Source organism: Hoplias malabaricus, chromosome 5 (genome assembly GCF_029633855.1).
Source record: "Hoplias malabaricus isolate fHopMal1 chromosome 5, fHopMal1.hap1, whole genome shotgun sequence".
NCBI classification, from domain to species: domain Eukaryota; kingdom Metazoa; phylum Chordata; class Actinopteri; order Characiformes; family Erythrinidae; genus Hoplias; species Hoplias malabaricus.
The window spans coordinates 33,838,032-33,852,758 of NC_089804.1; the positions used below are offsets into that span (position 1 = coordinate 33,838,032).

At 39.0% G+C, this 14,727-nt stretch overlaps 1 long non-coding RNA gene and 1 pseudogene across 1 annotated transcript in view; one reads left to right on the forward strand and one right to left on the reverse strand.

Annotated features, from left to right (window-relative positions):
- LOC136697070 (uncharacterized) overlaps positions 1-14,727 on the reverse strand; it is a 33,038-nt gene that overhangs the window by 1,788 nt on the left and 16,523 nt on the right. The window contains exon 2 of the long non-coding RNA XR_010802672.1: positions 13,727-13,804. This is a non-coding gene — a long non-coding RNA (uncharacterized lncRNA). The remainder of the gene's footprint in view (positions 1-13,726; positions 13,805-14,727) is intronic.
- LOC136697050 (myosin heavy chain, fast skeletal muscle-like) lies at positions 1,648-11,961 on the forward strand (annotated as a pseudogene).

Sequence of the window (14,727 nt, forward strand, 5' to 3'; positions counted from 1 at the left end):
TATTTGGGAACACACTACTAAAATAAACCACTTCTTACTTCAGTAAAGTTTAAACAAAAGTGATGTTTTTTTCTGATCTCCCCAGCATAATAATCAAAGATACTTATTTTTAAACAAAATATACATAAAGTATATTTTCTGTTTTAATACTGTACTAATGTTCTTTGTATGTGGAATGCCTAAGCTGATTCATATATTTAGAAAATGCTAAGGGTGCAGAAGCACTGAAGCAGTACACCAGTGGTATCAGATTGCTTTGCCCTATCTGATGTTGATGCCTCAGCAATGCCAAAACAAGAGAACTATGACTTATAAACACGTTTATGATCAAGTAAACATTAAAGTTATGGTTAATTTTACAGTCAAGTAAATACATTTATGTATGGTACACTAAGAAAACTACACGGTCCTAACATGAAATCAGGAAAGAAAAAAGTACTTTAAAACTATACACTGCTGAATATTTTGCTTTTAAGCAGTCTGAAATATCCTCTGCCTGATATTAAATTATGTGCAAGTAATGAAAAGCATGACATTAAAATCTATGTACACATATATACGAATATCAACATATAATGGAATGGTCATTTCTGATTTATATTTAAAAATATCTCTCTACAACTGGCTGTAGAACATGTACTACAGAACTTAAAAAACAGTAAAACCCAAAGGGATGTCCTATGCATTGTTACTTAAGAGCATTTATACAATGAATCAAACACTACCACAAATAGCTGGACTATTCCACTGAGTGACCATATGCAGCTCGACTCCTCGGCTGAATCAGCACTAAGGCTCCTATATAAGAAGTGCCACCAAGCACTGAGGCTACACCAAGCAGCCAGCACAGGTGAGGGAGTTGTGGTCTTTAGGTTCAGTGTTGATCAAAATCTTTCTTAAATGCCTTTCTCAATGTTCAATGTGTACAACTTGTGATATGTGTTACTCTTTTTCAGTGTCAACAATCTGCCAAATCCTCCGCATTTCTTTCTCACAGGCATCAAAAGAGGTAATTGAATCTTTTATATTCTTGCTATCTGAAACCTTGTGTGTGATTACAATAAATATTTTGTGATCCCTATAATACTTTCATAATACACTTAAAAAACAAACAATAAATTTACAAAAAAAAAAAAAACTTAAACAAAGAACACATATATTATACACATACACATATATCTGTGTGTGTGTGTGTGCATCTCTGTCAAGCAGAAGTCAACTAAGACTGTACAGGTACATTAGTGTAACTACATTTTTAAAGATTGTAAATTTAAAGGTACAACTGTAATGTTGAAGTCCAGTTTTGGTCCCTAAAGGTACTTTAAATTGTCTTCTGCAGAAGGAGAAAATAAAACAATGACCTGGAGATTAAATGAGGAGTATGAAGTCTACACTGTTTTAAAATCTACAATTACTATAGAATAAAGTACAATTATGTTCCCTAACTAAAGGTACTGAATATGTACTATTGAGGGTACCACCACAGAGACATGATTTTCTGACAGGGTATATTCAATTAGAAAACAGAAGCATATAATACCATATCTTAAAACAAGATGGAGTTTTATACATTAAAAAAAAAAACTATCTATACTTGCAAGGGGGAACAAAGTATATCTACATTATTTTCCACAGTAACCTGCCATCATGGGAGATGGTGAGATGGAGTGTTTTGGCCCGGCGGCCGTATACCTCCGGAAGTCAGAAAAAGAGAGGGTTGAGGCCCAGAACAGACCTTTCGAAGCTAAAACAGCAGTTTTTGTGTGTGAGCCCGCGGAGATGTACCTGAAAGGTACACTGAAGAGTAAAGAGGGGGGCAAAGCCACAGTAGAAACACATTGTGGCAAAGTAAGTGGAAATATAAATTATTCGATTTTTTCAAATAAATAGTTTTAAAAACACTGGTTCAGATATGCAGAATATAAGATGAAGTTTTGATGTCAAGATTCATGTAAGACCTCTTAATCTTCATGTTAATATAAAATTAATATTACAATGAATGATATTCCAGAATAACAAAAGAAGTCATCTTTGATATTAATAATACTTCACTACAGGCATGAGTATGGACTGCACAGAACAGAATCCTGGAAAAGGATTTAGACCAAAGTTATTGTACTGCTGTGTAACACTGTAATGTTTGTCATTCCACAGACCCTCACAGTTAAGGAGGATGAAATCTTTCCCATGAATCCTCCCAAATACGACAAAATTGAGGACATGGCCATGATGACCCACCTCAACGAGCCCTGTGTGTTGTATAACCTCAAAGAGCGTTACGCAGCATGGATGATCTACGTGAGTTTACTGAATTAAACTGAAAACGAACTTTTTAGTATGTATTTATATCATAACAAACTTCTGAAAATACTTCTGTTCACAACATCAGACCTACTCTGGGCTGTTCTGCGTCACTGTGAACCCCTACAAGTGGCTCCCAGTATATGATGCAATTGTTGTGGCTGGATACAGAGGCAAGAAGAGAATTGAAGCCCCACCCCACATCTTCTCCATCTCTGATAACGCCTATCAGTTTATGCTCACAGGTAATGTGTTAATCTGTTAACAGAAAACAAGGTTCATTTTTTTTAAGATCAACATTAAAAAGCACATATTCCAGTGTTTAAACTCTCGTTACTGGTGATGTTTATTTTGGGCTTGTTTGTGCCCCAAACTGCCTTAAGTGTATTACCTGCAAGATGTCTCACAGGGTTTAGCAGGGTTAATTAACCACGTAATCTGTTGTCAGTCATACACTTCATACAACACTTAATTTAAAAATCCTTCACATTGCAAGTAGCCTAGTTTTTACAAAGTACATATATTTGTCCCTATGTACTTAATTTGCTTAATGTGTTCTTACAGATCGTGAAAACCAGTCTGTCCTGATTACGTGAGTGCAGACTTCTATTGTTTAGCAATATTCCTTATGTTCAATGTCTTTTAAAATTGTATTTATATTTATTTGTAAATGATTCACAGTTTATTAAACTCTTATAACTCTATCCCCAGTGGAGAATCTGGTGCCGGAAAGACTGTGAACACCAAGCGTGTCATCCAGTACTTTGCAACCGTTGGCATGACTGGAAAGAAGGCAGTAGAACCTGTTCCTGGCAAAATGCAGGTCAGTAAATCACCATTTGAGGATTCTGAAAGAATTTGTGAGTCAACTCCTCACTGCAATAACTGCTGTCACCTCTAGGGTTCACTGGAGGACCAAATCATTGCAGCCAACCCACTGCTGGAGGCATACGGTAATGCCAAGACCATCAGGAATGACAACTCCTCTCGTTTTGTGAGTATTAAAAAACAGTGCAGAATCTCTTCTGAGAATAAAACAAAATATGTTTTGCCATGAAAATAGATTAATTTAATTTAAACATCATTTGACTTCCAGGGTAAATTCATCAGAATTCATTTTGGGCAAACCGGCAAGCTGGCCTCAGCTGATATTGAAACCTGTAAGTTTCAGGCACTGCTGATGATTTCTGTCATTGTTCTGAAATTTTATGAAGCATGTAGTGAAAATGCAAATCATCTGAAATACAATTGTAGTGGACAAAGCATTAGATGACCAATAATATTTTATACCAATGTATGAACAGATCTACTGGAAAAGTCAAGAGTCACTTTCCAGCTGTCTGCTGAGAGGAGCTACCACATCTTCTACCAGCTCATGACTGGACACAAGCCAGAGCTGCTTGGTATGAAATCTCAATATCTCTTTAATACTCTTTAATTTTAGAGGAGCTCTAATATTTTACAGGTTATTATATTTGAGTTTATTCTTTACACACAGAGGCACTGCTCATCACCACCAACCCCTATGACTTCCCTATGATCAGCCAGGGTGAAATCACAGTCAAGAGCATCAATGATGTGGAGGAGTTCATTGCCACAGATGTAAGTAAAACTTCACTGAACTTCTACAGAAGCTGTGAAAATATTTCTCATTCTCACTGGTCTCTCTAATCTTTTTCTCTAAACGTAGACAGCTATTGACATCCTGGGGTTCACCGGTGAGGAGAAAATTAACATCTACAAACTGACCGGAGCTGTGATACATCACGGCAACATGAAGTTCAAGCAGAAGCAGAGAGAGGAGCAGGCTGAGCCTGACGGCACTGAGGGTATATACAACAAATACTTATGAGATTGTAAGTCATGTACAGACCTGCAAATGACATTCAATAACACTTCCACTTGTTCACTTCAGTGGCTGATAAAATCGCCTACCTCATGGGTCTGAATTCAGCTGACATGTTGAAGGCTTTGTGCTACCCCAGAGTGAAGGTCGGAAATGAGTTTGTGACCAAAGGCCAGACTGTACCCCAGGTGATGTGAGGCACAAAAGGAAGCATTTGGGTGTTAAAGTGGTAAAAAATCATAAGATGGTTACAATGTGCTTTTACACTTTACAGGTCAACAACGCTGTTATGGCTCTCTGCAAATCTGTCTATGAGAAAATGTTCTTGTGGATGGTTGTGCGTATCAATGAGATGTTGGACACCAAACAACAAAGGCAGTTCTTCATTGGTGTGCTGGACATCGCTGGATTTGAGATCTTTGATGTAAATATTTGCTGAATTTGAAGTTAAACTGCATTCCTAAAGTTCTGCTACAAGTGTATTAAATATCAAATAATCTGATTCTCTGTAACAGTTCAACAGCTTGGAGCAGCTCTGCATTAACTTCACAAATGAGAAACTGCAACAGTACTTCAACCACCACATGTTTGTGCTGGAACAAGAGGAGTACAAGAAAGAAGGAATTGACTGGGAGTTCATTGACTTTGGTATGGACCTGGCTGCCTGCATTGAGCTCATTGAGAAGGTAAAGGCCACTAATATTTACTGTACCAAAATGCTGATCCCACTGGCACTCATAAAAAATCTATCACCAACATAAGTCTTACATAGGTCTGTCTAATAAACTTTCTCCCCCATCAGCCAATGGGCATCTTCTCCATACTTGAAGAGGAGTGCATGTTCCCCAAGGCAACAGACACATCCTTCAAGAACAAGCTCCATGACCAGCATCTTGGCAAATGCAATGCTTTCCAGAAGCCAAAGCCTGCCAAAGGCAAGGCAGAGGCCCATTTCTCCCTGGTGCACTACGCTGGCACTGTGGACTACAACATTTCAGGGTGGCTGGACAAGAACAAGGATCCACTGAATGAATCTGTTGTGCAGCTTTACCAGAAGTCAGGAAACAAACTGCTGGCCTTCCTGTACGCAAGTCATGCAGCTAATGATGGTGAGTTCCTCAGAAATGTATTTGCCCCTAAAAATGAATTTACATAAACAAAGACTATAAAATAATATGTGTTAAATGGTAGCACTCAAAGTAACATCATATTGGTGAATGAATTTTACTATCTTTAGATGCTGCTGGTGGTGGTGGTAAGAAGGGTGGCAAGAAGAAGGGTGGTTCCTTCCAGACTGTGTCTGCTTTATTCAGAGTAAGATTTAGTTTTACTCTAATTTAAAAAGTATATTGTCATATGTATGTTTAAAAAGTTCCTTATGAAAGTATTCTAAAATACATTTCAAGTGACAAACATAACATTCTTTAGGAAAACTTGGGCAAGCTGATGACCAACTTGAGGAGCACTCATCCTCACTTTGTGCGTTGTTTGATTCCCAATGAGTCCAAGACTCCAGGCAAGTTCTTGTCATAATTTTGCCATGCTGAAAAGTGTAAAGGGTAATAAAAGTCCATCACATTGTGACATAAATGTTATCCCTCTAGGTCTTATGGAGAACTTCTTGGTCATCCACCAGCTGAGGTGTAACGGTGTGCTGGAGGGAATCAGAATCTGCAGAAAGGGATTCCCCAGCAGAATCCTCTACGCTGACTTCAAGCAAAGGTCATTTTCAAATTCAAAGTTTTTCCAACACTCAAACGTATTTAAGAATTAAAGTGAAACTGATGCTTATTTATAATTTCTAAAACAGATACAAAGTTCTGAATGCCAGTGTGATCCCAGAGGGACAGTTCATTGACAACAAGAAAGCCTCAGAAAAACTCTTAGGCTCCATTGATGTGGACCACACCCAGTACAAGTTTGGACACACCAAAGTGAGTTAAATTACTGAATCTGTAAGATTTTATTTTTGGCAGCATATCATACGTGTAAATAACTTTCCAAAGAATGCTTCAGGAATTACTCCTTGGAAAGATGAGCAGATGATTCGTTGTTTGCCATTATTACATGAAGTAAAAGTGTGCACATCATACAAAAAATATTTTTTTTTTAAAACAGCATCATAATTGAACACGATTCTATAAATGTAAAGAGCAACTTACATACTTCGCAGTTTATAGGTGTACGGGATGCACACATGTAGGTGTAAAATTAACAGTGGATAAATAACATTAAATTATCTGTTTGTAGGTGTTCTTCAAAGCTGGTCTGCTGGGTACCCTTGAGGAGATGCGAGATGAGAAACTAGCAAGTCTAGTCACAATGACTCAAGCATTGTGCCGTGGCTACCTTATGAGGAGAGAGTTTGTCAAGATGATGGAGAGGAGGTATTTTTATGTTTAGATTATGATGTTGTGAATTAAACTTTACTAAGTTTACTAAATTAATAAACTTGTATATCCTGAATTGCAGGGAGTCTATCTACACCATCCAATACAACATCCGTTCATTCATGAATGTGAAACACTGGCCATGGATGAAGCTGTACTTCAAGATCAAGCCTCTTCTGAAGAGTGCAGAGACTGAGAAAGAAATGGCTAACATGAAAGAGAACTTTGAGAAAATGAAGGAGGACCTGGCAAAGGCACTGGCCAAGAAGAAAGAGCTTGAGGAGAAGATGGTATCCATTCTTCAGGAGAAAAATGACCTGCAGCTCCAAGTAGCATCTGTAAGTATTCAAAATCAAAGATGATTACATTAAATTTGAGTAATTTTTTAAAATATTTTAAAAAATCCATCTCATTCACAGGAAAGTGAGAACCTCTCTGATGCTGAAGAAAGGTGTGAGGGTCTCATCAAGAGCAAGATCCAGCTGGAGGCCAAACTTAAAGAGACAACCGAGAGACTGGAAGATGAAGAGGAAATTAATGCTGAGTTGACTGCCAAGAAGAGGAAACTGGAGGATGAGTGCTCTGAGCTGAAGAAAGACATTGATGACCTGGAGCTGACCTTGGCTAAAGTGGAGAAGGAGAAACATGCCACTGAGAACAAGGTTAAAATCTATAACATACAAATGTATTCAAGGAATGCTTCTGCTCTGAACAGAAATAATACACATAAGTAAATTTATATTAAATTAAAGAGAAACTATTGAACGTTTTGTAAGATACAAAAATATTGTCACACAGGTGAAGAACTTGACTGAGGAGATGGCCTCTCAGGATGAGAGTATCGGCAAACTTACCAAAGAGAAGAAAGCCCTCCAAGAGGCACACCAGCAAACTCTTGATGACCTCCAGGCAGAGGAAGACAAAGTCAACACCCTGACCAAAGCCAAGACAAAGCTTGAACAACAAGTCGATGATGTAAGTTGCTGCAGAACAATGTTTCTGACAAAAATATAAAATAGCTAATTACATCTGTGCCAAAATTGCTGGTTTCCTTTAATTACAGCTCGAAGGATCACTGGAACAAGAAAAGAAACTCCGTATGGACCTTGAGAGAGCCAAGAGGAAGCTTGAGGGAGATCTGAAACTGGCCCAGGAGTCCATAATGGACCTGGAGAATGACAAGCAGCAGTCTGACGAGAAGATCAAAAAGTATACTGCTACTCATAACACATAACTGGAAACATTAAATGGCAGTCTATGGAAACAAGAAAAATTCTTATCCCTGCTCTGTTTTCTTAACAGGAAAGATTTTGAAATCAGCCAACTTCTGAGCAAGATTGAGGATGAACAGTCCTTGGGTGCTCAGCTTCAGAAGAAGATTAAAGAGCTCCAGGTAATCAATTTCTGCAAAATGTTCTGTGCATAACCATATTTGATGCAGTATTTAGGCCTGATAAATAAACATTTTCCTATCAGGCTCGCATTGAGGAGCTGGAGGAGGAAATCGAGGCTGAGCGTGCAGCTCGTGCTAAAGTTGAGAAGCAGAGAGCTGATCTCTCCAGAGAACTGGAAGAGATCAGTGAGAGGCTGGAGGAAGCTGGTGGTGCCACTGCTGCTCAGATTGAGATGAATAAGAAGCGAGAGGCTGAGTTCCAGAAACTGCGACGTGATCTAGAAGAATCCACCCTGCAGCATGAAGCCACTGCTGCTGCCCTCCGCAAGAAGCAAGCTGACAGTGTTGCTGAGCTCGGAGAGCAGATTGACAACCTTCAGAGAGTCAAACAAAAACTGGAGAAGGAGAAGAGTGAATACAAGATGGAGATAGACGACCTGTCCAGTAACATGGAGGCTGTGGCCAAATCAAAGGTGGGTTCATTTCAGATGATGGTGACAAATGTAATAAAAGAAAGAGATAGAACAGAAAATAACATCACAGCAAGCTTGAAAATGTTTGTTTGTATTTTTTATAGGCAAATCTGGAGAAGATGTGTCGTACACTTGAGGACCAGCTGGGTGAACTCAAAGCTAAAAATGACGAACATGTCCGTCAGCTGAATGACCTGAGTGCACAAAGAGCTAGACTGCAGACTGAGAATGGTAATTAACACCTAATTAATTCAAAAAGTCAAGTAACTTTGCATTACTTTTCTCCACTAATGTGTCCAAATCATTTCCAAGGTGAATTTGGCCGTCAGCTGGAGGAGAAAGAAGCTCTTGTTTCTCAGCTGACCAGAGGAAAACAAGCCTACACGCAGCAGATTGAGGAAATCAAGAGACAAATTGAAGAGGAAGTCAAGGTACTAATATACTTGTTTAATACACATTGCACATGTAACCAGTAGTCCACTGCAAATTTCATCAAGTGTATGCTACATTTTAGGCCAAGAATGCCCTGGCTCATGCTGTCCAATCAGCTCGTCATGACTGTGACTTGCTCAGAGAGCAGTTTGAGGAAGAGCAGGAGGCCAAGGCTGAGCTGCAGCGTTCAATGTCCAAGGCCAACAGTGAGGTGGCTCAGTGGAGAACCAAATATGAGACAGATGCCATCCAGCGTACTGAGGAGCTTGAGGAGGCAAAGTAAGCAAAATCTGAACAGTGTCAGAAAGTAAATATCTTATGCAGTTACCAGATATAGACATTAAATTACACAAATTTGTCTCCTCAGGAAAAAACTTGCCCAGCGCCTACAGGATGCTGAGGAATCTATTGAAGCTGTGAATTCCAAGTGTGCCTCTCTGGAGAAGACCAAGCAGAGACTGCAGGGTGAAGTGGAGGACCTCATGATTGATGTTGAGAGAGCCAATTCTCTGGCAGCCAATCTTGATAAGAAACAAAGAAACTTTGATAAGGTGATTTGCTGGCTGACACTGGTTCACAGAATGACACAACTGGTTCAGTGGAATTGATGTTTATATTCATTCAACCTTTTCAGGTTTTGGCAGAATGGAAGCAGAAGTACGAGGAAGGTCAGGCTGAGTTGGAGGGAGCACAGAAAGAGGCTCGCTCTCTCAGCACTGAGCTGTTTAAGATGAAGAACTCATATGAGGAAGCCCTTGACCAGTTAGAGACCCTCAAGAGAGAGAACAAGAATCTGCAACGTATGTGACTTAACAATTACAGTAAGCACATACACATATTAGTGGATAAAATATAAAAAAAATCCTTAATTTCTAATCCTTTCTGCAGAGGAGATCTCTGACCTGACTGAACAGATTGGAGAAACTGGAAAGACCATCCATGAGCTGGAGAAGGCCAAGAAGACTGTGGAAACTGAGAAATCAGAAATCCAGACTGCTCTTGAAGAAGCTGAGGTAACACCATATATAAATCTCACCAAGTAAGAATAAAAAATTGTCTTCTTACTATATTGTTTAACATTATGTGCTCATAAATCCTCAGGGCACACTTGAGCATGAAGAGTCCAAGATCCTTCGTGTCCAGCTTGAGCTCAACCAGGTGAAGAGTGAGGTTGACAGAAAACTGGCTGAGAAGGATGAGGAGATGGAACAGATCAAGAGGAACAGCCAGAGGGTGATTGAGTCCATGCAGAGCACTCTGGATGCTGAGGTCAGAAGCAGGAATGATGCCCTGAGAATCAAGAAGAAAATGGAGGGAGATCTGAATGAGATGGAGATTCAACTGAGTCACGCAAACCGCCAGGCTTCTGAGGCCCAGAAACAACTCAGGAACGTCCAAGGACAGCTCAAGGTAAGCCTCCAATGTTTTATACTTACTTATTAAGTTCTGTAGTTTTAGAATTATAATAACTGTTATTCCTTTCACACAAGGACGCACAACTACACCTGGATGAGGCTCTCAGAGGACAAGAAGACATGAAGGAGCAGGTCGCCATGGTGGAGCGCAGGAATAACCTGATGGTGGCAGAGATCGAGGAGCTGAGAACTGCACTGGAGCAGACAGAGAGGGGCCGCAAAGTGGCTGAACAGGAGCTGGTGGATGCTAGTGAGCGTGTGGCACTGCTGCACTCTCAGGTATGTCCTGATAGATTTTAAGTTTGCTGTACATTTTACATTCTTTAGAATTTCACCTTAACATCTTTTCATTCTCTTTCAACAGAATACCAGCCTGATCAACACCAAGAAGAAACTTGAGGCTGATCTGGTGCAGATCCAAAGTGAGGTGGATGACACAGTACAGGAGGCAAGAAATGCTGAAGAGAAGGCCAAGAAGGCCATCACTGATGTGAGTGTTCATCTGCATAGATCATCTAGCCATATAAACAATAATGCAAATTCCTAAACCAAAATGTACATGGCCCATACACTAGGCGGCCATGATGGCAGAGGAGCTGAAGAAGGAACAGGACACCAGTGCTCACCTGGAGAGGATGAAGAAGAACCTTGAGGTTACAGTCAAAGACCTGCAGCATCGTCTGGATGAGGCTGAGAACCTTGCCATGAAGGGTGGAAAGAAGCAGCTCCAGAAACTGGAGTCTAGGGTATGCTACTGTCTTTATACCATCAAAAGGTAGTTCAATTACAAAAGTCTAGATTTTTTTTAACCGATCAGTTCTAATTTAACATGATATACTGTGTTACAGGTCCGTGAACTGGAGACTGAGGTTGAAGCTGAGCAGAGACGCGGTGCTGAGTCTGTTAAAGGAGTCCGCAAATATGAGAGGAGAGTGAAGGAACTCACTTACCAGGTAAACAATAACTCAGTAATGTAAAGAGTATGACATAATTAATTATGAAGCAAGCAAGTCTAAATGAACAAATCTTTTCAGACTGAGGAAGACAAGAAGAATGTGACCAGACTGCAGGATCTGGTGGACAAGCTGCAGCTCAAAGTGAAGGCCTACAAGAGACAGGCTGAGGAAGCTGTGAGTGTGCCGTACAGAACTTAATTGGGCATGCACTGCATAAATGACATGCAGAGAAACAAGCAGATAATGTTACTTTGTTACTTCATCAAAAAACCTAAAATGGATGATGCTTGTCACTCACAGGAGGAGCAAGCCAACACTCATCTCTCCAGATTCAGGAAGGTGCAGCATGAGCTGGAGGAAGCTCAAGAGCGTGCTGACATCTCTGAGGCCCAGGTCAACAAGCTGAGAGCCAAGAGCAGAGACGCTGGAAAGGTAAATATTCCTAATTCATATTAAATTTGGATAATTAAATAATAGTAGTAAAATAAATATATATATATATATAATAAAACATTATAAACATATCTTCACTTGTTGAAGATTGGTGTTCTTCCAAATTATCTCTTATCAAATTAAGTTTTAAATATCTTTAATCAAATTTAAAATGACCATTGTTACTACAGTTTTTACACACTTAAAGAAATGTTTTCAAAATAGTGCATAAAATATACTGTGTTAACAATATATATAAAATATAAAATATAATATACTAACCATGTAACCATGTTTTTTAGGGCAAGGACACAGCAGAATAAAGATGTAGACCACATCGGAAATTAACAAGCAATCATATAATATGCATTGTTGTTCATCTTGTAAATTCAGTTCAATAAATTTTTAATCAAGAAAAACAGACTCTTGCCTTTGTTTTCCACTTGATCAAATTAAATGAATGCAGTAAAATTGAGACTGTGGGGTTATGTTGTTTCATTTGAACTTGTAAAATCATCATTCAGCTGCTCAAAAAAAGTCTTGCTAGACCACTCAGTGCAAATAACAAGAACAAATCACAGTGATCACAAGTTGGCAAAACCACACAGCTACCACATGTTTTACATACACTGAACCGAAGTGAGAAACACAAAGGAGTGTTAAGAATGAAAAGACTTGGGAAGAGAAAACCAATCAAGCATTGGTCACACTGAGTCAGTTGACAAACTTACCTTACCTAGATGAAATGTAATCTCTGGATTTGCTTTATACAAACACTAAATTTTACTTCATTTCATTTTAACTTTAAAATAAACATTTACAAAATCAAGAATCTAAACAAGAAACTGCTGTTATTCTTAAAATACCCAAATCACTTCAATAAAAATGTTACATAATTTGATTCCACATAATATTAAATGTGTAAACTTTAATTTATAATACATATTTTGATGGAGTTATTTCACTTTAAACAGGAATATAAAAATAAATGTAAAAAACAAACCCTAAATAATTGGTGCTTAGTGTGTTCTCTCTACTGCAACCCAGCCCCTGGAGTTGTGCTTCTGTGGTCTTGGCGCCTGTCCTATGCCCAGGTGAAATGTCAGGAGGGGGCATCTGACTTAAAACTGTGCCATTTTAAAAACTGTGAATCATGGTCTGGGTGGTGGTGATCTGCTGTGATGACCCGTTGCAGGATCAGCCAAACAAAAAAAAGATGCACAAACACTTGATTTTCTTGGCAAGCTAGCCTGATTCTTTATGATTTAATATTAAATTTAGAATAGAATCCAAATGTCTGTAGGATGCATGGGTGAACAGTTATTAGAGGTCTGCCCTTGGTTTTGCTACACACACTGTAAATGTACACAATCTCAAAGATATTTCCTTTGAGTATTAACATTTGTTGCTTGTCTCTCCACCCTCTCTGGGCTATATTTACACCATTTCACTCTCAGACTCTCTTTCAGAACCCATATTTTTGCCCATTTCCAATTCTTTACCTTTCTCTTTCTGTTTCTATTTCTTTCTTTGTCTTCCTGTCTAGCCTTCTTTTAACATTTTAACTTTAGCCATTCACCATTCATTACGAATATTCATTCATCATTCATTCATTATCTGTAACCGCTTATCCAATTCAGGGTTGCGGTGGGTCCAGAGCCTACCTGGAATCATTGGGCGCAAGGCGGGAATACACCCTGGAGGGGGCGCCAGTCCTTCACAGGGCAACACAAACACACACACATTCACTCACACAGTCACACCTACGGACACTTTTGAGTCGCCAATCCACCTGCATCGCGTGTTTTTGGACTGTGGGAGGAAACCGGAACACCCGGAGGAAACCCATGCGGACACGGGGAGAACACACCAACTCCTCACAGACAGTCACCCGAGCGGGAATTGAACCCGCAACCTCCAGGCCCCTGGAGCTGTGTGACTGCAACACTACCTGCTGCGCCACCGTGCTGCCACACATGTTATTTAATACACCCATTTGAGACACCCAAATTACTACATTATAAAGAATCTAGTTATTTTAATCACATAAAAATATGTTTCTCTGTTAAGAAATAGGGAAGCACTCACCTGTCCAGGTACTGATTACTGTACCAATTCAGAAACATGCTGACACTGCTGAGCAAGTCAAACTCATGACGCCAAGAGCTGTGAAGATAAAAAAATATGAAACTGAAACAACATTGTGTAAAGATTAAATGTGTAAAGATTAAATGTGACAAATAAGCTCACAGACCAACAATGAGCAGGTTTAGTGTGTTCCAAATGGAACTAAGGGCAGGACAGGTTAAATGACACAGTGCAACATATTATGACCAAGTGCCGAAGTTCACAACGCAGAAAGATCTTGTACATTTGTTGTGAAGTTAAAAACATGCCACTGCACATATTAAATTTGCAGTATAAACAAAGCAGTTATGGGATCATCCATGGTCTAAATGTTGAGTCCCTTCTAGGACAATTGTGCGTATACCAGTATACCTGTAAGCACTTTGGTGCATTGTTTCTAGTCAAAGCCTTTTCCACTGAGTGTACCACTGGCCCTGCCCTTACAGAATGGGAATTCTATGGAAATGAAAAGCCAATCTGCTCAGTTTGCATTTTCACGATCGTTTACAGACTGCGCAGCAGAGGTTAATAATGTTTAAAAGTGGAGAACTGTTGATTTCTTTATTATTTGAACTTTGCCATCCTAGCTTGGTACATGTAAATTCAAAGTGGGAAATATATTTTCTATTAAATAAAGACACTCGTAAAGCATTTAAATCTTTGTGTAAATGAAGTATTAAGTCTACCAGATTGCACATGAAAATGAATTAGAATTTGAATGTTTCATTTATTAGTGGAACATTTAAATTTAAATTTAGGATTACACTGCCATGATGCACATACTATTTTCATTTTCATTTTAAAACTGATATGTTTACATAAACATTTGACATAATACAGCAGTGTCAGTTAAAGGATACAAGGGGAAAATGTATTTTTATAAAATTTACATATATATACAATTTAAAATATAAAACTTTTGAAATGAAGTAAGAGACTTACTTCACAGTCTGTCCTTGTTG